This window comes from Equus przewalskii, chromosome 14 (assembly GCF_037783145.1).
Source record: "Equus przewalskii isolate Varuska chromosome 14, EquPr2, whole genome shotgun sequence".
Classification (NCBI taxonomy): domain Eukaryota; kingdom Metazoa; phylum Chordata; class Mammalia; order Perissodactyla; family Equidae; genus Equus; species Equus przewalskii.
This window is the reverse complement of record NC_091844.1, coordinates 59,737,976-59,762,873: the sequence shown is the minus strand read 5'-3', so window position 1 is coordinate 59,762,873 and position 24,898 is coordinate 59,737,976. Positions and strand designations below refer to the sequence as shown.

At 38.4% G+C, this 24,898-nt stretch overlaps 1 long non-coding RNA gene across 4 annotated transcripts in view; it reads left to right on the top strand.

The window, feature by feature from the left end:
- LOC103548405 (uncharacterized) overlaps window positions 1-24,898 on the top strand; it is a 74,390-nt gene that overhangs the window by 33,855 nt on the left and 15,637 nt on the right. For 3 of the 4 annotated variants that reach the window (XR_011526583.1, XR_011526585.1, XR_544241.2), the window contains exon 2: window positions 7,747-7,863. This is a non-coding gene — a long non-coding RNA (uncharacterized lncRNA). Of the gene's footprint in view, window positions 1-7,746; window positions 7,864-8,511; window positions 8,596-24,898 lie in introns of all 4 variants that reach the window. The other variant, XR_011526584.1, reaches the window with a different exon arrangement.

Below are 24,898 nucleotides of genomic sequence, written 5' to 3'. Positions count from 1 at the left end.
AACATTGGTTTATAGCATTATATAAATTTCAGGTGGCCGGCCCGGTGGCGCAGTGGTTAAGTGCACACGTTCCGCTTCTCGGTGGCCCGGGGTTTCCCGGTTTGGATCCTGGGTGCGGACATGGCACTGCTTGGCAAAAGCCGTGCTGTGGTAGGCGTCCCACACATAAAGTAGAGAAAGATGGGCATGGATGTTAGCTCAGGGCCAGTCTTTCTCAGCAAAAAGAGGAGGATTGGTAGTAGTTAGCTCAGGGCTAATCTTCCTCAAAAACAACAACGACAAAAAACATTATATAAATTTCAGATGTACATCATTATATTTTGATTCCTGTGTAGATTACATCATTTTCACCACTCAAAGACTGATTACAATCCGTCACTAATTACAATCTAATCACCCCTTTCACCTTCCTCCATCTCTGCTTCCCCTCTGGTAACCACCAATCCAATGTTTGTCTCTGTGTGATTGTTTGTTGTTGTTTTTAACTTCTGCTTATGAGTGAGATCATACTGTATTTGACTTTCTCCCTCTGACTTATTTCGCTTAGCATAACACCCTCAACATCCATCTGTGTTGTCACAAATGGCTGGATTTTCATCATTTTTTATAGCTGAGTAGTATTCCATTGTGTATATATACCACATCTTCTTTATTCATTCGTCTCTTGATGGGCACCTAGGTTGCTTCCAAGTCTTGGCTATTGTGAATAATGCTGCAGTGAACATAGGGGCGCATGTATCTTTATGCATTCATGTTTTCATGTTCTTTGGATAAATACCCAGCAGTGGAATAGCTAGATCATATGGTAGATCTATTCTTAATTTTTTGGGCAATATCCATACTGTTTTCCTTAGTGGCTGCATGAGTTTGCACTCACACCAGCAGTGTATGAGAGTTGCCTTTTCTCCACATCCTTTCCAATACTTATTTCCTGTCTTGTTAATTATAGGTATTCTGATGGGCAAGAGGTGATATTTCATTGTAGTTTTGATTTGCATTTCCCTGATAATTAGTGATGCTAAACATCTTTTCATGTGCCTGTTGGTCATCTGTATATCTTCTTTGGAGAAATGTCTGTTCAGATCTTTTGCCCATTTTTTAATTGGGTTGTTAGTTTCTTTGTTGTTGAGATTATGAGTTCTTTATATATTTTGGATATTAACCCCTTATCTGATATATGGTTTGCAAATATCTTCTCCAAATTGTTAGGTTGTTTTTCATTTTGTTGATTGTTTCCTTTGCTGTGCAGAAGCTTTTTAGTTTGTTGTAATCCCATTTGTTTATTTTTTCTTTTGTTTCCCTTGCCTGGTCAGACATGGTACTTGAAAATATACTGCTAAGACTAATGTCGAAGAGTTTACTGCCTATGTTTTCTTCTAGAAGTTTCATGGTTTCATGTCTTGCAATCTAGTCTTTAATCCATTTTGAATTAATTTTTGTGTGTGGTGTAAGATAGTGATCTACTTTCATTCTTTTGCTTGTGGCTGTGCAGTTTTCCTAACAACACTTATTGAAGAGACTTTCCTTTCTCCATTGTATGCTCTTTCCTTCTATACCCATTTTATTCAGAGTTTTTATCAGAAATGGATACTGTCTTTTGTCAAATGCTCTCTCTGCATCTATTGAGATGATTATGTGATTTTTATTCTTCATTTTGTTAATATGGGGTATCACATTGATTGATTTGCAGATGAATCCCACTCGATCATGGTGTATAATCCTTTAAATGTTTTGTTGTACTCAATTTGCTAGTATTTTGTTGAGGATTTTTGCACTGATTTTCATCAGTGTTATTGGCCTATAATTTTATTCTTTTTGTGTTGCTCCTGTCTGGTTTTGGTATCAGGGTAATGTTGGCTTCACAGAATGACTTAGGATGCTTCCCCTCCTCTTCAATTTTTTGGAAGAATTTGAGAAGGATAGGTATTAAGTCTTATTTGAATGTTTGATAGAATTCACCAGGGAAGTTTTCTGGTCCTGAACTCTTATTATTGGGGAGGTTTTTGATTACTGTTTTGATCTTCTTACTGGTGATTGGTCTATTCAAATTCTCTATTTCTTCTTGATTCAGTTTTGGAAGGTTGTATAATTCTAAGAATTTATCCATTTCTTCTAGATTATCCAATTTGTTGGCATATAGCTTTTCATAGTATTCTCTTATCTTTTGTATTTCTGAGGTGTCTGTTGTAATTTCTCCTCTTTCATTTCTGATTTTATTGATTTGAGCCTTCTCTCTTTTTATCTTGGTGAGTCTAGCTAAATATTTGTCAATTTTGTTTATATTTTCAAAGAACCAGCTCTTACCTTCATTGATTTTTTCCTATTTTTTTGGTCTCCATTTCCTTAATTTTGGCCTGATTTTTATTATTCCCTTCCTTATACTGATTTTGGGCTTTGTTTGTTCTTCTTTTTCCAGTTCCTTTAGGTGCACTGTTAGATTGTTTATTTGAGATTTTTCCTGTTTGTTTAGGTAGGCTTGTATTGCTATAAACTTTCCTCTTAGAACTGCTCTTGCTGTATCTCATAAATTTTGGCATGTTATATTTTCATTTTCATTTGTCTCTAGGAATATTTTGATTTCTGCTTTGATTTCTTCATTGACCCAATCATTGTTCAGTAGCATTTTATTTAATCTCTGCATATTTATGGCTTTTCTGATTTTCTTCCAGGAGTTGATTTCTAGTTTCATAACTTGTGGTCAGAAAAGATGCATGGTATTATTTCAATCTTCTTAAATTTATTAAGACTTGTTTTGTGACAATGTGTTATCAATCTTGGGGAATGTTCTGTGTGCATTTGAAAAGAATGTGTATTCTGTGAGTTTTGGATGGAATGTTCTGTATTTATCTATTAAGTCATCTGGTCTAATGTGTCATTTAAGGCCAATATTTCCTTATTTATTTTCTATTTAGATGATCTATCTATTGGTGTAAGTGGAGTGTTAAAGTCCCCTACTATGATTGTGCTATTGTCTATTTCTCCTTTTATGTCTGTTAATAATTGCTTTATATATTTAGGTGCTCCTATGTTGAGTGCATAGATATTTACAAGAGTTATATCCTCTTGTTGGATTGTTCCCTTTATCATTATGTAGTGCCCTTCTTTGACTCTTATTACAGTTTTTGTTTTAAAGTCTCTTTGTCCAATATAAGTATTGATACCCCAGCGTTCTTTTCATTGCCATTTGCATGGAGTATCTTTTTCCATCCCTTCACTTTCAGTTTGTGAGCGTCTTTGGGTCTGAAGTGTGTCTTTTGTATGAAGCATATACATGGGTCTTTTTTTTAATTGAATCAGTCATCCTATGCCTTTTGATTGGAGCATTTAGTCCATTGACATTTAAAGTAGCTATTGATAAAAATGCACTTATTGCCATTTTGTTCCTTTTTTTCTGGGTGTTTTAGTAGTTCTTCTCTGTTCTTTTCTTCTTTTCTTGCTCTCTTCCCTTGTGGTTTGATGGCTTTCATTAGTATTATGTTTGTGTTCCTTTCTCTTAATTTTTTGTGTACTTATTATAGGTTTCTGGTTTGTGATTACCATGAGGTTCATATAAAATAACCTACATATATAGCAATCTATATTAAGTTGATGGTGTCTTTAGTTTGACCTCTTGCTAAAAGCTCTACTCTTTTACTCCCCTCCTCTCACATTTTGTGTTTTTGGTATCATATCTAACCTCTTTTTTTGTAGATGTATGTCTGTTACCCTCTTATCATGGGAATAGATAATTTTAGTGCTTTGTCATTTGAGCTTCATATTAGCTTCATAGGTGGTTGATCTGCTACCTTTACTGTATATTTGCCTTTACCAGTGATTTTATTGCTTTTTTTAAAATATAATTTTCTTATTCTTGTTTGTGGTCTTCTCTTTTCCACTTAAATAAGTCACTTTAGCATTTCTTGTAAGGCTGGTTCCGTGGTGATAAACTCCCTTAGTTTTTGCTTGTCTGGGAAACTTTTTATCTCTCCTTCCATTCTGAATGATAAGCTTGCTGGGTAGAGTATTCTTGGCTGTAGGTTTTTTCCTTTCAGCACTTTACACATATCATGCCACTCCCTTCTAGCCTGTAAGATTTCTGCTGAGAAGTGGCTCCCTCTTTCTTAGAACACTTTCTTCATTTGGCTTCCAGAACACACTCCTGGTTTTCCTCCTTCTCACTGGCTGCTCCTTCTTGTCATCTTTGCTGCTTCCTCCTAGTCTTCTTGATCTCTTACTATTGGAGGGACTGTTGGAGGGACTTACTGTTGGAGAACCCAGGACTCAATCCTGCATGCATCTCCTCTTCTCTTAGTATATTTTCTCTCTTTGGGTTGTCACGTAGTCTCCTAACTTTAAATAGCATATGTATGCTAATGACTTTCAAATTTGTATCTCCAGCCTGGCTTACTCCGTTTACATCAAAATTCCAACTCTCTACTCAAGCTCATCACCTGGAAGTCTGATAGGCATATCAAACTTTATGTGACCCTGATCTTCTCTAGAAGACTTGCTCACCCTGAAGACTTTTTCATTTCAGTTAGTGGCACCCCATCTATTCAGTTGTTCAGGCCAAGCAACTTAGAGTCATTCTTGAAGACTCTCTTACAAACAACACATCCAATCTGTCTGCAGATATTTTTGACTCTACCTTCAAGATATATCCAGAGCCCAACAACGTCTCTACACATCCCCTGCTACCACTCTGGATGAAGTCACTGTTCACCCAGATTATTGCAATAGCCTCCTACTGGTCTTCCTGCTTTTGTCCTTCTCCCTCTATGATCTGTTCTCCAAGCAGCCCTCAGAGTGGTGCTTTTAACACATTAGTTCTATTGTGTCTGAAATTCTAAAACCCTCAGGAAAGGCTCACTCTGAGGGAAAGCCTTCCCATTTCCCTCAGAGTAAGAGCCGAGGGATGACCCTCTATTACATGGCCCCTCATTACCTCTCTGATTCCATGGCTGGTCACTCTCCTCATCCCTCAATCTACTCTAGCTATACGGCCTCTTTGCCCTTCTGTAGTGTCCTTACATTTGTTGTCCCTTTGCCTGAAATCCTCTTCCCTCAGGTATCACACCTTCTCGATTAGGCCTCCCTAAACTGATGTATTTATAATTGGAATAACTCACTCCACAAAACCATCTATTTCCCTTCCTTAACTAATTTTTCCCCACAGCACTTACCATTACCAAAATACTGTGCATTTTACTTAATTATTTTATTAATTGCCTGACTTCCTCCACTAGAATGTAAGCTCCCTGAGGCAGGCTTGTTGTTGTTGTTTCTGTAGCATCCCCAATGCTCACATTGTGCTCAATAAATATTTGTTAAATGAATGAATAAATGGATGAATCTCAGAGGACAGTGCACCTGAATTGATAAGTGGGTTACAGGAAGGAGGTGTGTTTGTCTGTTCCATACACATTTATTGAAAATCTGCATTGTGTTGGGCAGTGTGGTCATTTTCGGAAAACAGGAAAAAATAATACTGTCCCCTTTCCCTTCCAAGTGCATATGGTAACATGGCTCTGCTTATTCAGAATCTGTGCCAGAGTCAAGGCTGGTTTACCTAGGTGACAGTACTTAGGTAACTGTAGGGCAAATTTTTCTATTTTTTTCTTGTTGAAAATCTAAGGAACTGTGTCAAGTGCTTCTGGAAACACTTTTTAGAATTTAAGTGTCATGAAATTTTTCTGTCTGTGTAATGGACCTAGAGGGGATCAGAAAGAAGAAAGAAACAAACTTTTAATAAGCCAGTTTTACTATTAAATGTCATTTAACTACTTTGGTGGCTAGACTTAAGAAAATAAAGTTTTGAGATGACTTTTTTTTTTCTGCTGAGGAAGATTTGCCCTGAGCTAATATCTGTGCCAATCATCCTCTATTTTGTACGTGGGTTGCCGCCACAGCATAGCCACCAATGAGTGGTGTAGGTCTGTACCTGAGAACTGAATCCAGGCTGCCGAAGTGGAGTGCACCAAACTTAACCACTAGGCCACAGGGCTGGCCCCTGGGATTACTTTTTGACATAAGTGTATCCTTATGAGCTCATTTCTCTGTCTCTGGGATAACAGAGATGTGGCTGTATTGTATTTTTCCTAAGAGACAGGGCAGCCTGTATTCAAATTTGAATTTTAAAAAGAACTTCTTATTGTCTCTATAGCCCTGGGTCAAATGCAGTGCTGGATAGCAGTAAAATAGTTGATAAAGAATTATTTTGTGTTGAATTATGTTTTTCAAATGTTATTTTAAAGGGACCTAGGAAGAGCCCATAATTTGATAGGGGAAATAGAGTGCTCATCACACATTCATGTGGGATTTCACAATAGGTGAAGTCAAGGTTCTCAGTCAGAGAAAAACCGTGAACTTTCAGGGGCCGTCCCAGTGGCATAGTGGTTAAGTTCTCACAACTCTGCTTTGGTGGCCCAGGATTCATGGGTTCAGATCCTGGGTGCAAACCTACACACTGCTCATCGAGCCATCCTGTGGCGGCATCCCACATACAAAATAGAGGAAGATGGGCACAGATATTAGCTTGGGGCCACTCTTCCTCAAGCAAAAAGGGGAAGATTGGCTACAGATGTTAGCACAGGGCCAATCTCCTTTGCCAAAAAAAAAAAAACAAAAAAGAAATTGTGAACTTGGGAGGACCATAATCTTTATAAAAATGACATAGCATCCTAAACACCCTTCTGGAGCATTGAGAGGGTCTTGTCATAAACTGCAGGGTGCACAGAGCATTGCATGATAGTAGAAGAAGTAGGAATGGAGACATGCACTCTGTTAGGAAAAGAGACTGTAGCATACAGTGTCCGTATGTATATCTTCTATGCTAAGGCAACTCTAGATGATGAGGATTTTGCACAAACATAACAAACAAATCAGAAACAAACAGAAAAAACACTGCCATTCTCCTTCCCTCCCTCTCTCCCTCCCTCCCTTCCTCTCGTTTTTTGGGGACAGCCACCAGCACTAGCCTTTTCCCCATTATCTGCCATGATTATATACCAAAGATTCTCAGGCATTTAATGGGAAAAGAGAAAACTTCAGAAGACCTAGGTAGAGTTTTGGTGGAAAAGACTAACAAAAGCTTTAATCTCAGACCCTGGGAGGTGTCTGGCCTCTGTAAGTAGAAGCAGATTTGAGATCGCTCTTTAATTAAAACCATCTGATGCACAAAACCCCTTCTCAGTTGCCCTGAATAACTTGTTTTCCAACTCCGTCTTCAAACAGTTTGTCTTCCAATAAAGCATGTTATCGTTTGTTCAGAAGACTGATAACCCGAGAGTTGTGAATAATGGAAAAATGACAAAACTTGCTATACATAATCAGTTGGCAAAGCAAGGAGAAATAACAGCTGCTTGGCTGTTGTAACATATATTTTTAAACTGAGCTTGTAAATCAGTATGAATGCCAAGTCACAGATTTTCTTCAAAAATCTCAAGATGGCTTAAGGCCATGGAGATAGGCATTTGTTGGTGGTTTTCTTCTACCACTGAGCCTTTGATTTCGGAATGATATTGGGTAGGGGGAAAGAGTGCTGTTAGAGCCACAATTGCTCAGGCTCCCAGACCCTCCAATGTAAATGCCAACTGGAACCAGACAGTGACGTTATTATGATACATTTTTCTCAGCTGTACAGTGCCAATCTCCATGAATTCAGGTAGGCACTGACTTACGGGAAAAAAATCAATGTTACCCTGAAAAGTTGATTGCCAGTTAAATTTTCATAAATGCTCACTGCAGTAAAAAACTTGATCTTTACAGGGACTCTGTGGATAATCATCTTTCAAGATAAGGATCTTTTGGAAGAACGTGTTGGTTCAGGTGACCTAAGTTGTGATCCCAACTCTTCCTCTTCCTGGCTCTGTGAGGGCTGGTCAGGTATGTAACCTTGAAGCACCCTTCGCCTCATCTGTAAAATGAACACCAGACCATCTTATTTGGAGGTTCCATTAAAATGAGATCATGGATATTTAAGTGATTTGTTGATTTAGTTTATTATTTTTAAAAAACTATGAAATTGAAAATTTTGGAGATAATCTATCAGACACCCACGTATCAACCACTGGATTTAAAAGCTAGTAACACCTGCCTTACCCTGGTGGTCTAGTGGTTAAGATCCGGCACTCTTACCACTGTGGCCCGGGTTTGTTTTCTGGTTAGGGAGCCACACTACCTGTCTGTCAGTTGTCATTTGGTGGCAGCTGCATGTTTCTGTAATGCTGAAAGCTATGCCACTGGTGTTTCAAATACCAGCAGGGTCTCCCAAGGTGGACGGGTTTCAGGGGAGCTTCCAGATTGAAACAGACTAGGAAGAAGGACGTGGCCACCCACTTCTGAAAAAAAAATCAGCCATAAAAACCCTATGAATAGCAGCAGAACATTGTCTGCTATAGCACCAGAAGATGAGAGGATGGCTGGAAAAGACCGGGCAGGGTTCTGCTCTGCTGAACACAGGGTCACTAGGAACTGGAATTGACCTGACAGCACTAACAACATTTGCTTTATTTGTGTCTTTTCTTTTTTCAGAAACAAAATATAAGCAATACAGTTTATTGTTCCTTATCTCATCCTTTACCTTCCTTCACAGAGTTAATCACTATCCTGAAATTGGTGTGTATCTTTGCCATCTGTATTTTTATGTTTATCATATATGTATGTGCCCCAAGCAATGCGTAGTATTTTTTTGTAAGTTTTACATATTTACTAAATGAAATAGTTGTAATTCTTTTTGCAATTGCCTTTCACGCAACATCGATTTTAAGATTTAGCCATGTTGGTACATTAACTAGTAATGTATTCATTTAAGCTACTGTCAAATATGCCATTACGTGTAATTATTCATTTCCTCACTGACAAACTTTGAGTTTGCTTCTAAGTTTTTGCTATTCAAACAAGGTTTCAGTGAACATCCTTGTCGATTTATTGGTGGGCATATGTGGGATGGCTCTCTGGGTTTTGCACCTAGAAGTAAAATCCTGGATCCTAGGGATGTGCATCTTCATCTTTGTGATATATTGCCAAATTACTCATCAGAGTATTTGTACCTGCCACATGGGAGAGTTCCAGTTTCTCCATTTCCTCTTCAACGATGAGTATTTCAGACACCTTCTTTTTCTGAAGTGGTGTCTCACATCGACTGAGACTGAGAAATTTTAGGTATTTCAGTTTTCTCTTCTGTGAATTGCCTGTTCATAGCCTCTGCCCATTTTATTATTGTACTCTTTGTATTTTTCTTACTGATGTAAAAATTATATTTATTTTTTGATGTATTCTGGATACTATCCGTTTTTCAGTTATGTGTGACAAATAGCTTCTCCCAAGTATGTGGTTAGTGTTTTAACCTAGTTTATGATATCTTATATCAAAAAAATTTAATTTTCAAGATAATCAAATTAAAATATAATCAAATATAATCAAGAAAGAAAATCAAACTTTTCCTTTATGATTTGTGGTCTTGGCATCTGCTTTAAGAAACAACTTATTTCTCTGTGTTCATAAAAATATCCACTCCCTATCTTTTCTTTCAAAGTTCTAAAATTCACATTTGGGTTTTTATGAAGTGAGGTTGGAATCAGTTGTGCATTTTTTTTTTGCATATGGACAACCTTAGTTGCAGCGACATGCATTGTGTGGTCCATCCTTTTCCGCGGACTTACAATGATCCCTTACGTACATGTCTTTTTTTCCCTGAGCTTTCTCTTCTATTCCATTGGTCTATTTTCTCTTTCTTTGGACAAATACATTTTCTTAAAGTCACTATAACTTTGTTTTAATCCCTGCATGACTCCTTTGTCTTCAGATGGTTGTGACCATTCTTGGCCCTTATCTTCTCTACATGACTTTCATCAACTTGTGAAATTCTGCAAAACACTCTGTGGCAATTTGATAGGAATTGCATTAAAACATATAGATCAATATGGGAAGAAATGATACCTTAATGATGTTGAGTCTGTCATCCATTACCATTTTATGTTTCTCCATTATTTAGTTTTTTTAATATTTGATAACATGTTAAAATTTTCTCCAAAAATCTTGAACGTCTTATGTTACCTATATTCCCTATTACTTAATCCTTTTGTTGCTTCTGTGAGTGGATCTTTTTAAAAAGATTTTCTCCTTGGTGGTTGTTTGTAAATACGATTTTAACCAATATTTATGTATTATTTTTTTATTAGCAACTTTGCCAAACTTGCTTAAGTTCCAATTATTTGTCTGTTTTCTGATATTTATCTGTATAACTAAGGTGTTGGAAAATAATGATAATTTTATTTTTTTCTTTCTAATCCTTATTTATTATTTATTTTTCTTACCTTTTTGCACTGGTTAGAACCACCAGTATTATGATGAGCAGAAAGGGTAATAACAGACATCCTTATCTTGTTCCCAATCATAAATAAATTGCTTCTCATATTTCACAATTAAGAATGGTGTTCACTATAATGAAGCACCATTTATTAGATTAAGATTATTTCCTTCTATTTCTAGTTTGGTAAGAGTATGTTTCTCTTTTTAATCATGAATCAATGTCAAAATTTATTGAATGTCTTCTTTTTTGGCATGTATTGGGATGATTTTATGATTTTTCTTCTTTAATCTATTAGCAGGTGTGAGTTACATTAATAGATTACCAATAATTGAATTATCCTTCCATATCTGGAATATACCTAACTTGGTCATAATTTAAACACACACATACATACCCATATGCTACTGGATTTAGTTTTCCAGTATTTTACTTAGGATTTTTATGTCTATCACATTAGTGAGATTAGTCAGTGTTGTTTGTTTGCTTGTTTTTTTCCATATATTACTCAGCTACTTTTAGTATTAAGGTTCTACTAACTTCATAAAATGAGTAATTGATCTTTTTCTCTTTTTCTAAATTCTGAATCATTTATATAAAATGTGAATTATCTGCAATTTGAAGATTTGGGAAAGGTTGCTTCTGAAACGTTAGAAGAATTTTTTTTTTGTAGCTATGTTTTTAACTATGGACACTTTTAAACTTTACATAGAGTTATGCTGGTTTTCCATGTTTTTGTTAGTCAATATTGGTAATTTATGTTTTTCTAGCGTTTTCATTTAAATTTTATTCGTATAAAGTTTTACACGATATTCTCATATACTTAAAAAAAACTTCATTCTATCTATAGTTATATCGATTTTGATTCCTAATCTTTTTTCTTTTTTCCTTGATCAATCTTCTACAGATTTGTGTTTCCTTTGTGTGTTTTTCCCCCCAAAGAATCAGTTTTTTGTTTTACTGATCAATTCTAATATTTCTTTGTTTTCTCTTCTATTAAGTTCTACTTTTATGTTTAGTATTTCCTGGACGTTCGTTGTTTTCTTCACACTTCCTGAGTTGCTGGCCTTGTAACTGTTCTGTTTTTTCTTTCCTGACATAGATATGTAAAAGCATGCACATTTCCTTTTAAAGAATACTTAGGATGCTCCTCACAGATTTATGTTATGTTTTCATTGTTATTCAGTTCTAAGTATTAAAATTTCCAGCATGATTATGAATGAATTAGAAGTATGTTCTAAAATTTCCAAATGCATATTTTCACTTTTCTTTTACATGTTGGTTTCTAATTTTATTGCGTTTTGTAGTCATTTTAATGCTGTTAGTTTATTTCTCTTTGAGTGGTGCAGGGGGTGCTTCAGCTTCACCCTCGTGTTCTGGGATTCTCTCAGTGGTGTCTCGTTCATGAATAGTTATCAGTTCTTGTGAGGGGGAGTGAAGTCAGGAATGACCTAAGTCGCCATAATGGTGATGTCATTCCCTTTTAAGTCTTTTTCAGATTGTTCTCTCTTCTATTATGTAGCTCTAAGTTTCCTAATTGACTCTGTTTGTCATGTCTGTTGGTTTTCCCTCATTTCAAATAATTTCCAAATGTTGGTTGTGTTGTTCATTGTGAGCTCATCTTCAATGGGATGTTTTTACATGGGCTTTCCGTGCTCTTGGTTATGGACCTTTCTCTACAGGGTATTTTATATTTGTTTCTACTGGAATCCCTAGGTTTTCAAGGGTCCAGGGCCTGTTTTTATGTTAATTTCTCAGCTTGTTATTCCTTTATCACACAGATAGTGTAAATTTGACCCCCACATCCACCTACGTCACAAGTTTGGGATTTTTCCTTCTTCTCACATGAAGTTTCTTCTTTTCCTAGAACCCCTGTAGATGTCCCACTACTGCCCTGGTGAGAGGCTGCCTTTCTAGAGTCCTTGTGGTTGCGCACGATTCAGTAGACTCTACCTTTCCCTGGCATCCAGAAAAATGCCTTATGTTTTTGGGTGGACACTGAAACTCCAGTCCTGGCCACAAGACCGCCAGGGCCACGGAGGCCCTCAGCCTGTAAGCATACCGCTCTAGTGTTGAGTAACTTCATTTGTATAATTCCCTTTTGAGATCAGCCATATATTAAAATGTTTTGGTTGTATTTTAGAATTTCTAATTTTCTAAGAGTTGGAGGGGATGCATTGTCAGATCAGGCAAACTTGTTGTTATAACTTATATAGAATTTTAAAAATGTAAGTTAGAGGTACTTCGTGCACTGTAAAATTCATCCCTAAAATAAATATCCCCTAAACAAATTTTTTTACGTATTAGCTTGCTTAAGGCAGGGTATACACAATTATTTTGTTAAGTTCATTTAGAGAGGGGAAATCTAAGTATGAATTGCAGTTTTGTTCTAAGATTGTTGTAGAGCCTTGGAAAAAAGGACGAATCTTGGCTGCAGGGAGAAAACTTAATTCCATTTACTGCTGATTTACAGGAATATTTACATTTACATCATTGTTAATTCTCTGGACCAAGATCAATCAGCCCCTGCTGGGCCCTGTAAAGCCAGGAAGCTCACAGTGATGTGTACTCTTTTGTATGTCTAAAATGATGGATTTTGGCATTTTGATCGATTGACAAGCTTTGCGCTCATCTGCTTTCACTGAATTCTAAACATAGAAATGGGCTTCTTTCCCCACATGGAGAATACTGAGAATTTTATTTCCCAAAGAACAATATTTTTCTCCCATTCTAGGCCTGATTGTCTCTGACAGGATGAAGTTTTTGTCAGCAATGGAGGAGATTTCTGTTGGCTAGAGTGCCTGTCTAGGAAAGTCCTGAAATATTAGCTGAAACATTCAAGTTGATATAGAGCCTCTCTCACTTTTAAAAGGATTATAACTCCTACACTTTTAGTTTGCATTGTTATAGAAACTCATTTCAAAAAGCAGAGAAGCAGTTAGTAAACTCAGATAATTTCACACCAGAACTATTTATTATTTTGTTGTGAAAATAAGTTGACAGTGCAGGAAAAATCAGTAATTCGATCATATCAGCTGATGCTTGAAGGTGTTACCTGAGTTTAGGTACCTACTATGAAAAGGAATCTACTGACAAGTTTGAAAATTCACACATGTTGGTGCATTTAAAAGATAGAACTCCTTTCAGTAATTGGTAAAAGAAATATAAACAGAATCCTAGCTAATAAATATTTAATTGTTCTTCCCAGTTTTTGACATTGGCGAACATTTAGTCATTAAAAAAAGAGTGACAATTGGCGTGACCTCCTGTTAAAACTTTTTGTCTGATTGAAGCAAAGGACTTTAGAGGAGATCGAGGTGAAAGTGGAGAGAAGGCTGGCCAGCCATTGCTGTGACCAAGACGTGCTCACATTTCCTTAAGTGATCTACATGAGGTCAGCCCTAACGTATCAGCAGATAATTTAAAAATAAACTTTGGGATATATGGGCAATTATTTCATTCAGGAGATGAACAATGTAACAATTGGTCATATGGACTCGTCTTGAACTTTCAACTTATTTCAAGTCTTTGGAGTAACTACATTGAATTCATAGTGCGTAATTAGTCAAAACTTTTTTGACACTCTGCTTGCTAGTTGGTATAGCAATTTCTATTTGTGAATTGGAAAATAATGCTTTCATTAGTATTATATACAGAAGGTATTTTGAAACACTCTCTCAAAGACACTTCTCACAGTGGTTAGGAAGAGAATTACACTGTCTGCATTCAAATTCCAGCTCTTCCCCTGTCCAGGGGTTATCCTTGACAAAGTTGCTTCAGTGTCTCATTTTGTGAAATGTAGAGATAATAATAGAACTACCCTCACTGGGTGGTTGGGAGGATTAGAATATACACGGCACGTGCATCCCATCGAGTGAACATTCCGTATCAGTTGTAATTAAATATGCATGTAGTCTGCATGGAAACATACTCAAAGTACCTGAAGTAGCCCTCTTACCAACATACTAATGATTGAAACAGTATCTATCATCCTTTTGGGAAATAAAATTTGATTTTTCTCTTGATAAAGCAAGTAATCTGTCTAGGTTGATGATTCTATGGGAAAAAAAATAATGCCTGTCTTTTTGTATATTTCAACCTCTTTAGGAGTGAACTAAGCTAGACAAGTAAATTCAAAATTTAGCTCTAGCAGTGCTTTGCTGCTTACTCATCTTTCTAATCCAAAATTTAATGAAAGAAATATGATTTTCACATCCGGGCAAGGGGAACTTAAACATCAATTCTTTTTTATCCATGCTGCCTTGTCCAATTCCTTTAATTGTCTTTAGCAATGTCATTTTCCTGCCCTCCTCTCTTTCTTTTGCTGTTCAGAACTGAGGCTTTTCTGACCGGAAGTATCCACTCTGACTTTTGAAATGCTAGTTTTCCAGCTGGGAATGGAGTGTGTGTAAACTATAGAAAGCCTGCGCTTGTGAATTTCTGGTTTGCATTAGACCATCATGGTTTATTGTTCTGAAGGCTCTTGAAGGAACGTTCAAACCCATGGTGCCATGCAACTTCTCCAGTGTGAGCCGTTTCTTTAAAACGGCTGTTCACTTGACATTCTTGTGTTTAGAAATCACTTGGGTAAATCTTTAGATACAGTTCATCACCATCATGTACCAAATGAAGACAATCGGAATCCCTTGAAAGCATGCATAATTGCCCTTGAAAGTAAGCACAAATAATTTACTGGTAAATATTTGTTTTACCAGACCACATCCGAGTTCTCCAGGCTGCAGCCTGTCCTCCACAGATTCTGGTAAAACTCATTTTTTAATTGGCTCACTGTGGTCCCAAGCCAGTGGCTACTTCTCAAGCTTTTTTCCTGAGTCAAAAAGTAGTAAGAGACAGAGTAAAGGATCTTTGATTGATTCACCATTGACTTCCCTGGCAGTGGTTTCCATGACTCCCTGGGCAGATTTGCTGTTGCTCATTAGACCTCATCTAAACCCGTGGCAGTCAAGACCCTCCACATCTGAATTTTTTATACTTATCTCTCTGATCCTCCAAGCAATGTTTTTTTTCCCCCTCTGCAGCCAGGTGTGTAAGGACCAGCCCTCGTGTCAGTTGCCCTTATTCATGACCTCGTGCTTTGTCTGGGTATTCCCTCCTTCCAGCTCTGCACTCTCATCTCTAGCTCTCTTCTGACTTCCAAGTCTAAAAATTCCCTTAGATTTGACTGGTCATTTTTCCCCAGAGACCTTGTCATGTCCAGTTCCGCTGACCTAGACGTTCTTGAGTTTAGAATCAATCTGTGTACACAGTGAAGAATATTCTCATATACTGCTTGGACCTCCAGCATCTCCAGTGTGATCACTGATGCTGCCCAGTCCCCACCCTACCCCACTCCAGGTGGATTATAAGCACAAAGAGAACCTTTTATTTCTTTAGCATCTCATGTTGAAAAAGTACCCCACCATCCATGTCTGTACATACATCTGCTCATTGCCTCATCTGTGTCTGGTGTACCTGTGTTTTCAAATGACTGTTATAGTGCATATTAAGCATTTTAGTATTGAAGGCAATATCCAAAATAAGTTTTCAGATGTACTCTTTCAATTATAGCATAAAAGCAATATATTGTCTAGATTTATTTATCTTGCCTTCTCACTATCTAAAAATGGAAAGGAAAAGTGGGGTAAAAACAGCAGGAAAAAATGGAGAGGCTGGAAAAGCTTATCTTGAGACAGTCAAGGATGAGTGGTGGGGATATGTAGAAACCAATATGTGGACATAAAAAGGGATAAGAGATTTTTCCAGCTATATGATATATCCATATTTGCTTGTTCATTTCTTTTTCATAGTGTTTTCTTGCCTTATCAAACTAAATCATCCTGAGAAAAAGAAAGCTGCCGGTATTTTGTTTAGGAGGGCACCTTATTACGATTTTTGATTTACATTTATGGATATATCAATTCAGTTTTCCTGGGTTTCAACCTATAAGATAAGAGCTCTGAAAGGGCTTAAGGAATTAATTTGACTGCTGTGTTTCTGCTTAGTCTGCTAATATATCGTAATTTATGAATATTGCAGTTATTCATAGCTATTTAATAATGGAGAATGTTCCAAGTATGCTTAACAAATCCATTATTCATGAAAAACTATATGTATTTAGATGATTCCCAGGGTAACAGCATTCTCCATTCCACATGTGTGAAGATGTTTTCTTGAGAGCTTCAATCTGTCACAGAATCTCTGCCTGCAGAACCCAGTGGCGCCTGCTCAGCACTAGAAGGAGTTTCTTTGTATCCAAAATGGCCCTTCTTAACTTGACTATCCTTGGGATTAGGAAGAAAAAGAAAGAGGAAGAGACCATATTTACTTGTCAGGTTGGGCGCAGTCCCATGAGGCACTTTGTATTAAACCTCTGAAAAAACGTTTTATATGATGCTCCTTGTAGGAAGTTGGGATAAAGTTAGGGAGTGAGCAAAGGCTTCTGCTGATGTCTGTGGCTGTTTTAACCATTGAAAGTCTACAAATGTCTATGATCACAAACCTCAATACAATTCCTACATTAATTCTCAATAAAAATGAACTGAGTGCCTATAATGTGCAGGCACTGTGCTTGGTGCTGGGAGCAGGGTGATAAGGAAAACAGTCTAACCTCATGGGGCTTACATTTCAGCGGAGGAGATGGGTGGTAGTAAAGCAGTTACACAATTTTATACAAACACACACACACATACATATTAACCACTGGCTGTGGGACATGCTGAGAAAGATCCAGAGTGCTCTAAGAGTGTCCTTGTAAGAAGGGGTCAGAGAAGTCTTCCATGGGGGACTGAAGTTTGAGCTGAGACATGAAGGAGGTGGCATTAATAAAGTCTGGTGGAAATGTGTGTGAGTAGGCCAATAGGAGGAGGAAGTATGATGGTTCCATTTATGTCTCAACTTGGCTAGGCTATTCTGCTCAGTTGTTAGGTCAAACACCAGATTGGATGATACCATGAAGTGTTTCTTCAGATGTGATTAACTTTTAAATCAGTAGACTTTGATTCAAGTAGATTACCCTCCATAACACGGGTGGGCCTCATCCAATCAATTGAAGGCCTTAAAAGCAAAGACTGAAGTTCCCCGAAGAGGAAGGAATTAAAATTCTGCCTGAGTTTTCCAGCCTTTGGACTCAAGACCACAACATCAACTCTTGCCCAAGTTTCCAGCCTGCTGACCTGCCCTTGGGTTTTGGTCTTGCCAGCCCCCACAAGCAAGTAAGCCAATTCCTTAAAATAAATCTAGATAGATAGACATAGATACAGATATAGATTAGATACAGATATAGATATATCTCCTATTGGTTCTGTTTCTCTGGAGAACCCTCACACAGGAGGTGAAGAAGACTTTAGCAAAAGGAACCATGTATGCAAAGGCTCTGAGGTGGGAGGGAGCTGGCATTTGAGAGAATAAAAAATGGGCAGTTTTGCTGAAGCACAAAGAACTTGTGGCTGGAAGAGTAGCCAGGACAGAATTTTGGGTTTTGAAGCCCTTTATGAAGAGCTGGGACTTGAAACACAGCAGCAAATATTAATTCCTTGAATTTCGCGAGCCTCTATTCTTTTAAATCCACTCAATCCTTAAAAATTTTAATTATAAAGTGTTTACACGTTATGCATTCTTATACTTTTTTTACAGCCATATCAGATTTCCATAAATCACTTATATCTACTAAAACTTTCATTCTTTTCCTTCTTCTCATTTCTCCCTTTTCCTTTCTATACCGTGTGTTGCCTCTCTAGACATTTCCTCTTTTGACCTTGAAATTACTTGTGCACTTGAGCATTTCTGATGTCTGAGAATTAGGTCCAGCTTCATACTTGGGTTCCACAGTTTATTTACGCTCAGTCAGCTTTGCCCCCCATATCACTGTGATATTTAGTGTAGGGATCCTGAATTTCTTTGGAGTAATTGCCCCTGCCTTCTTCTGAACTGTCTTGGGGGTCCACTAGTAAGGTGCCCTGCCTTCCCTAAGCTGAAGTGTAGATTGTGGGTATTTGAATCTTGGGCAGGATAGAAAGTGGCTGGAGCTGATTCTTCCTTGTAGTGTCTCCGTGAAGAGACAGCCCAGCTGTCTAGGTCTTCAGCTCTGCCTGGCTCTCTGTCCCTTCTGCAACCTGGTTTTTCAGTTTGGCCTTTGATGCTGTAAGCTGCTCCATATACCCCTAGTAAATCCCTTCTCTCCTTAAGTTAGCCAGAAACAGTTTCTGTTGCTTGCAGCCTAAGAATTCTACTACTCCAGCATGAAAAGAGAAGGCTGAAGAGTTTGGTGTGGCTGATGAGAACAGTATATGTGAGAATAGCTGGAAATGAGGCAGTTTGGGGCCAGGTTTTAAAGGATGACAGGAAGAGACCACAAAGAACTTGAAAACAAAGCTGTCCTCTGAGAAGACATAGATGGAATGTGTTTAGTTGTTGAGCGAGTAAAGCAAGTACCAGTTGGGTCCATCAGTGAGTTTGTTATTGAAGAGTTCCAGAATTTCTCCCAGAATTCCACAGGAGATGGAGTCTCAGGAAAATGGCAAGAATTCTGTGCAGAATGTGGGAACCTCATCCTCTGTTTTGGCCAACAGAAAATGGCTGGTCAGTCTGGATTGCAGAAAAGAGAAGCCCAAGAAAGTGGAGCCATGGGAAAGAGCTCCGTGTACCTGCTGCAGGTACTTGTAGTGACATGGACCAGCCTGGTGGTCACAGCCAGAATCATCATCCTCTTAAAGCCTCAAATGGCCAGACAAGTCACTCTCTTTGAGCGAACTCCAAGGCGATAAAGAAGCTTATTATAAAATGGCTATTCACGTAACTGCTTCTGGGGAAGGAATATGCAGCTGAGGCCAAAGTGAGGATTAGGGCTTGTCTGGCAGATATGCTTCAATGAAAATAAATATGCTGACAATTCTGGTTCCTACATGAATCTTGTGGGATTAGTTAATGTGGGTCCACTGCTGAGCCACTGGTCGAATTTCCGAGCTTATGAATCTGAGGATAAGGCTGTAGACTGTGGTGAATTCATTCATTCATGTAACATTATGAAGCCGGAACTTCTTTGCACTTCCACAATGGCACACTTTTTTCTTATTCTATCTTATAGGCAAAGGTTGCTTACCTAAGAAGTTTATTTTAGGAAGGGAGTGACATGATCAGATTAGAAAGAATCCTGATTGCAGGGCAGAGAGACTCTGGCAGAAGGAAGACCAGGTGGGAGGTCACTGTGAGGACCTTGGGGAAGGCTGAAGAGATCTGAACCAAGGCAGCAGTGGTGGGAAGAGGGGGAGATGTCAGCTGCTGGACTGAATTAGGGTCTTTAGATCTCAGTGACCTGTTGGATATAAAGGGTGACAGATACGCTAGAATCAAGGAGAGCTAAAGAATGTTTTGTCATTTTTCTTTCATTAAATACCCTTATCTGAATTCCTACAAATAATGCTGTAATGGTTAAATTGTGACAGTATGAAAAACAGACTCTGAGTTAAATTAGTGCTATGTCAGCCCATCGCACTAAACCACGAATTCCCTAAGCGGTTTAGCAACAGATTGGATAAAGTGAAATTAATCCTTTAGAGCCACAAGTTGACATATGCATATGCTATGAATCCATAAACTATACTGTGAGCCTTAGAAAAGGAAGCTAAAAAATGCAAGCGAACACATCTGTATTCTGTCCTACAAATATAGCCTCCTTCACAATGTCAGTTTCTTTTGTAGCGTGGAACCAGGAGGAGGCTCTGAAATGTTCACATTGTTGACCTTTACAATCCAATGTGTTGTTGATTGCACCCCCGGCACAAATTTGATGAAGCTTTGCAGTCAGGTCACTGTTGAATATGATTCACTATCTTAAATTTAGAAAAGGCAGTGATTCTAACAGCAAGTGACAAAAACCAGAGAATTTCAAATTCTTGTTGGCTGCTCTGGGTTACATTCCCCTCCAGGCAGAGTCAGAACTGCCAGCTGCATCAATGAAAATAACCAGCTTGTCCGGAGAAGAAGAACCAGGAGGTGCTGCAGATAAGAAGTTGCAGAGGTTTCAAACTCTCCTCAACTTTTGGTTTCATAGTTAAAGTATTTCCTTTGTTTTAAATATCTTTAAAGCAAGACCTGTAAGTGAATGTTGTGACTTTTCACTGGCTTGCATGAAATAAAGGGCTGTGTCGTTATGTGATGTATTTAGGATCATTACCCCAATGAATCTTGATATTGGAGAGCAGACTTTCGGCTTCAGCCTGGGTGAAACGGTTGCAGATTTGCCAGTAAGTCAGAGAATACAGTAGTTCATATGGGACTCTGGAGTCCCAGCCACAGACGTTTTGAAAATTGGACCTCACTGATGCCTGAAAGAACCAGAAACCTGTCTCATCTGATTCCTTTGGGCTTATCAATACTCACTTTTAGGGGAACAAAGAAAGCTTTGTGCTGCTGAACTGGTAGCTCCACCGGAGGGAATGTGCATGGCAGGGAATGCGCCAGCAAACTTAAAGAGAAAAGAAAATAGAAAGGCAGTGTAGACACTGTCAAAATGAAGAGCCGTGTTTTTATTTCCTCTATGGGGCCGCATCTTTCTGCTGAACAGATCCAGGGACATCAAAATGCTGGCTTTGCTTCTTATGTAAATGCCTCCTCCCTCTTTTATAATTTCTTCTGATTAGCAATCCTATGGTTAACATGCTTCAAAGGCCAAAATGCTTAATTTTCTCAGGAAACACAGAAGCTTCTCAATTTGGGATAATAAAAATTCGATCTATTCTTCTATTTTAACATGTGGGTGCAGATAAAACTCATGGAGGGGGCCTGATGTCCTGGGTTCTAGTCCCCAGCTCAGGGGTCTCACCTTTTTTGCATTCAGTGCTGACTTTTGAATCCTGGACATTTTGATGGCATATCTACAAACATTAAACTGGACAGCAAAAACATCAACGTAACTACTCCTACTGTAAAACCATGTTTTGCAACACCTCTAAGCCATCTACAGTTATTGCAATAGTCACTGTCACTCTTCAGCATGGTGTTGCTGTTTCAGTAGATTTACTGTCCCGCCCACCTTCTCTTATATACTCACGAAAAGAGTATATCGCATTTCCAGTAAACACATTATCTTTCTTTGAATACTCTGCTTCTCAACACTTTTTCTAAACTGTTACTCCCTCCTCTGTACCCCACTCTGCAAACCCATGACTCTTATTCCATCTGGCACACATTGCTGGAATGGTGAGTTTTACTCTGTTGTAGCAAAAGTAAATTTTACACAGACATGAAAACTTGGCAGCATACTTACGTGGCTCTTAAGCACGTCTTGGCACGCTGCCTTCACACAATATTGGTACCTCAGATAATCTTAAGCAAGTCACAGAAATTTGGTGCCTTGATTTCTCCTCCTGCAAAATCTGAGTAAATTCTGCTTCTATAGAAATACTGATGAAAGTATCATGGACTCTCCAAAGGTAGTTGGCTATGTCACCTTGCTGCAGGTTGGCTTCTCCAGGAAACTAACTCTGAGATGGAGATCAGCACACAGGAAGGGTACTAGAGACTATTTTGGGATGAACAAGTGTCCAAGATATGGACCAAGAAGGATGTGGCAGAGGGAGAGATTGGCTGTGGTTGCGTCTAGTAAGGGCTCAGCTAATCCCTTGGGAAGCTCTGAGGTTGGCTTGGTCCTTTAGTTGTACCAAGTTGAAGTGAGGGAGCAAGATTTCTATCTAGGTTGACCAGTCATTGAATATAGGCCACCTTAGGAGGGGCTGTGACTTTGGGTGCAATGACTCTCTTCTTTTGAGGCAATTCCCAAGGAGGGCTCTCCATAGATAGCTGTCATTTTACAATCTTTCCAGCAGGTGAGGAACTAATCCTTCATTCCTGATGTGAGGATCTGGGTAGCCCAGCACAATACACACGGCAAAAAACAAGCTAGAAGCAGCCTGTGTGAACAACTTTGCTTTCCTTTATGGCGGTTGGTGGTTTCCAATGGAGACAGAACTATGGCATGAATGGTCACAGTGAGAATCCCTTTTCTTTACCTCCTGCACCGTCACACAAAGTTCCAGTGCACTCTGATGCTGTCGACCTGGCTTCAGGGATCCTATCAGGGAAAGTGCCGAAGGATTCTTTCTCGGATTGGGTTGATCTCTTTGCCTTCAGCAAGACTTATCATCTTTGTGCACTCAGTCTGATGTAATCTAGCTCTATTTCCTCTCTAACATTCAAAGTGGAGCATTTATAACACTATGTCTCTCAAGTCCTGGTTGTTTATGCAAAAATGATCAGCTATTTCAAAGAGGGCATTGCATTTAGTCGATGTATCTCCTAGGTCTTATAAGGTAGGACGGTACTCCTAATCAATCTCTTTTTATGACATTAACATTTTGAAGAGAACAGGCCAGTCCTCTTGTAGACTGTCCCTTATTCTGGATGTGTCTGTTTCTTCATAATCTTGTTTAATTTGTTCCTCTTCAGGGTAGGAAATTAGACAGATCTAAAGTCTTGATAAGATTCAGGTTAAACATTTTGGAAAGAATACTTGATTATATGGGGCTGGCCCAGTGGTCAAGTGGTTAAGTTCACATGCTCTGCTTTGACAGCCCGGGGTTGGCAGGTTGGCATCTTGGACGGTTCATCAGGCCATGCTGTGGTGGCGTCCCACATGAAAGAACTAGAATGACCTACAAGTAGGATATACAAATGTGTACTGAGGCTTAGGGGAGAAAAAAAAAAGAGGAAGATTGGCAACAGATGTTAGCTCAGGGCCAATCTGTCTCACCAAAAAAAAAAAAAAAAAAAGAAAAATGCTTTGGGAGACCTAAAATCATGACTCAACTCTTAAAAAAAAAAAGCTTACTTGTTTATATCCATCTTGGAAAATAAAAGTTGTAAAATGCATTTTGGAGCTTCAAAACATATGAAGTAAAAATTGACTGAAGGAAGAGGAGATAGACGACTCTAAATCATAGTTGGAGATTAAAAACCCCTCCTCAGCAACTGATAGAAAAACAATGCAAAAAAAAATCAATGAAAAGGCCAGCCCCGTGGCTGAATGGTTGGGTTCGCACGCTCTGCTTCGGCAGCCCAGGGTTTTGCAGGTTAGGATCCTGGGCGCGGACCTGGCACCCCTCGTCAAGCCATGCTGAGGTGGCATCCCACATGCCACAGCTAGAAGGACGCACAACTAAAAATATACAACTATGTACCAGGAGGCTTTGGGGAGAAAAAGGAAAAATAAAATCTTAAAAAAAAAAGTCAATGAAAATATAGAGGGTCTAAACAAGCCTATCAACCACCTTGACCTAATTGATATTTATCAAACATTACGCCCCAATACCGAAGAATAAACATTCTTGTCAATTGTATGTGGTATGTTCATCAAGACAGACCGACCACATGTTGAGCAATAAAAGAAGCCTCAATAATTCAAAACAGATCGAAATTCTAGAGTATATTCTCTAATCATAATGGCATTAAACTATACTCAATAACAGTAAGATATCTAGAAAACCCCAACATTTTGGACATTAAACAAAATGCTTCTAAATAATTTATAGATGAAATAAATAAAAAAATAGACAATATTTTAAACTAAAAGAAAATAAAAATATAGTATATGAAATTTGTAAGAAGCAGCTAAAGCAATGCTTATCGGGAAATTCTTTCAAATCGGGCAAAATGTTAAACAATGGTTGAATCATTATTTCTGGGGTGTTTTTTGTCCTTTTATTTCATTAAAAATATTGAAAAAGTAAGCAGTAGAAGTAATTCGATATTATGTCAAAAGGCAGAGAATATAAAGAATGGGAAGTCTGCACCTGAGAGATCTGTAATTTCCAGTATTCCTTCAAAAGGATTGACTTTAGGTCGGTAGCTGTAGGGACCAATTTCAGAGTTTGAATGTGAACACCTGTGTCCATGACCTTGACTGTTTGTCCTGACTCTGGGCGTTGTTTACGAATATGATGCTATATCTCTTTCCCCCCAGATTAAGATCTGGGTTTTTAGAGTCAGTCTAGTCACTGAGTCTTAACGCTCGAACTTTGCTTCACTAGAGATCCATCAGACGTTTAGCAGCAAATTTACTGCCAAAAAGAAACGTAGGCGGAAGAGTGGGTATAACACACAGCAAGGTGCTTGTGATCATTCAGGCTTAGCTTCTGTTGTGTGACAGTACCCTGAGAAATGACGTGGAAACATGGACTGTGCACAAACTCTGGGCCTGGAGATGAGGCGGGAGGAGAGATGTTCCACAAAGACCAAGTAATCATGGTCGCAGTGCAGTGAATGCACTGGGAAGCAGCGTTCGGCCATCTTCTTGGTCTCGTTTTATGTTTGTGTCTGTGTCTGGGTACACTGATGGCCGTGTGGGGTTTGCTCCAGGAGCTGGAAGGCCTTCTTTGGAAAATTATGCTTTGCCTCATTTCATTGAAATTCCCCTAGCTAACATATTTCCCTATTATGGAATCTAACTCTCAAAGGATTCTGTGACTGAAAATAGATACATTTCTTGATAAAAATGTAAATAGTGTATCTCAGAGTATCTCAGGCTGCCTTCATTTTAACTCTCTGTATGATTTCTGATGAAAACTTGGGTGCCCTTGATGTTGAATACTCCAGATTAGTGGGCTTCCAAACTAGCCG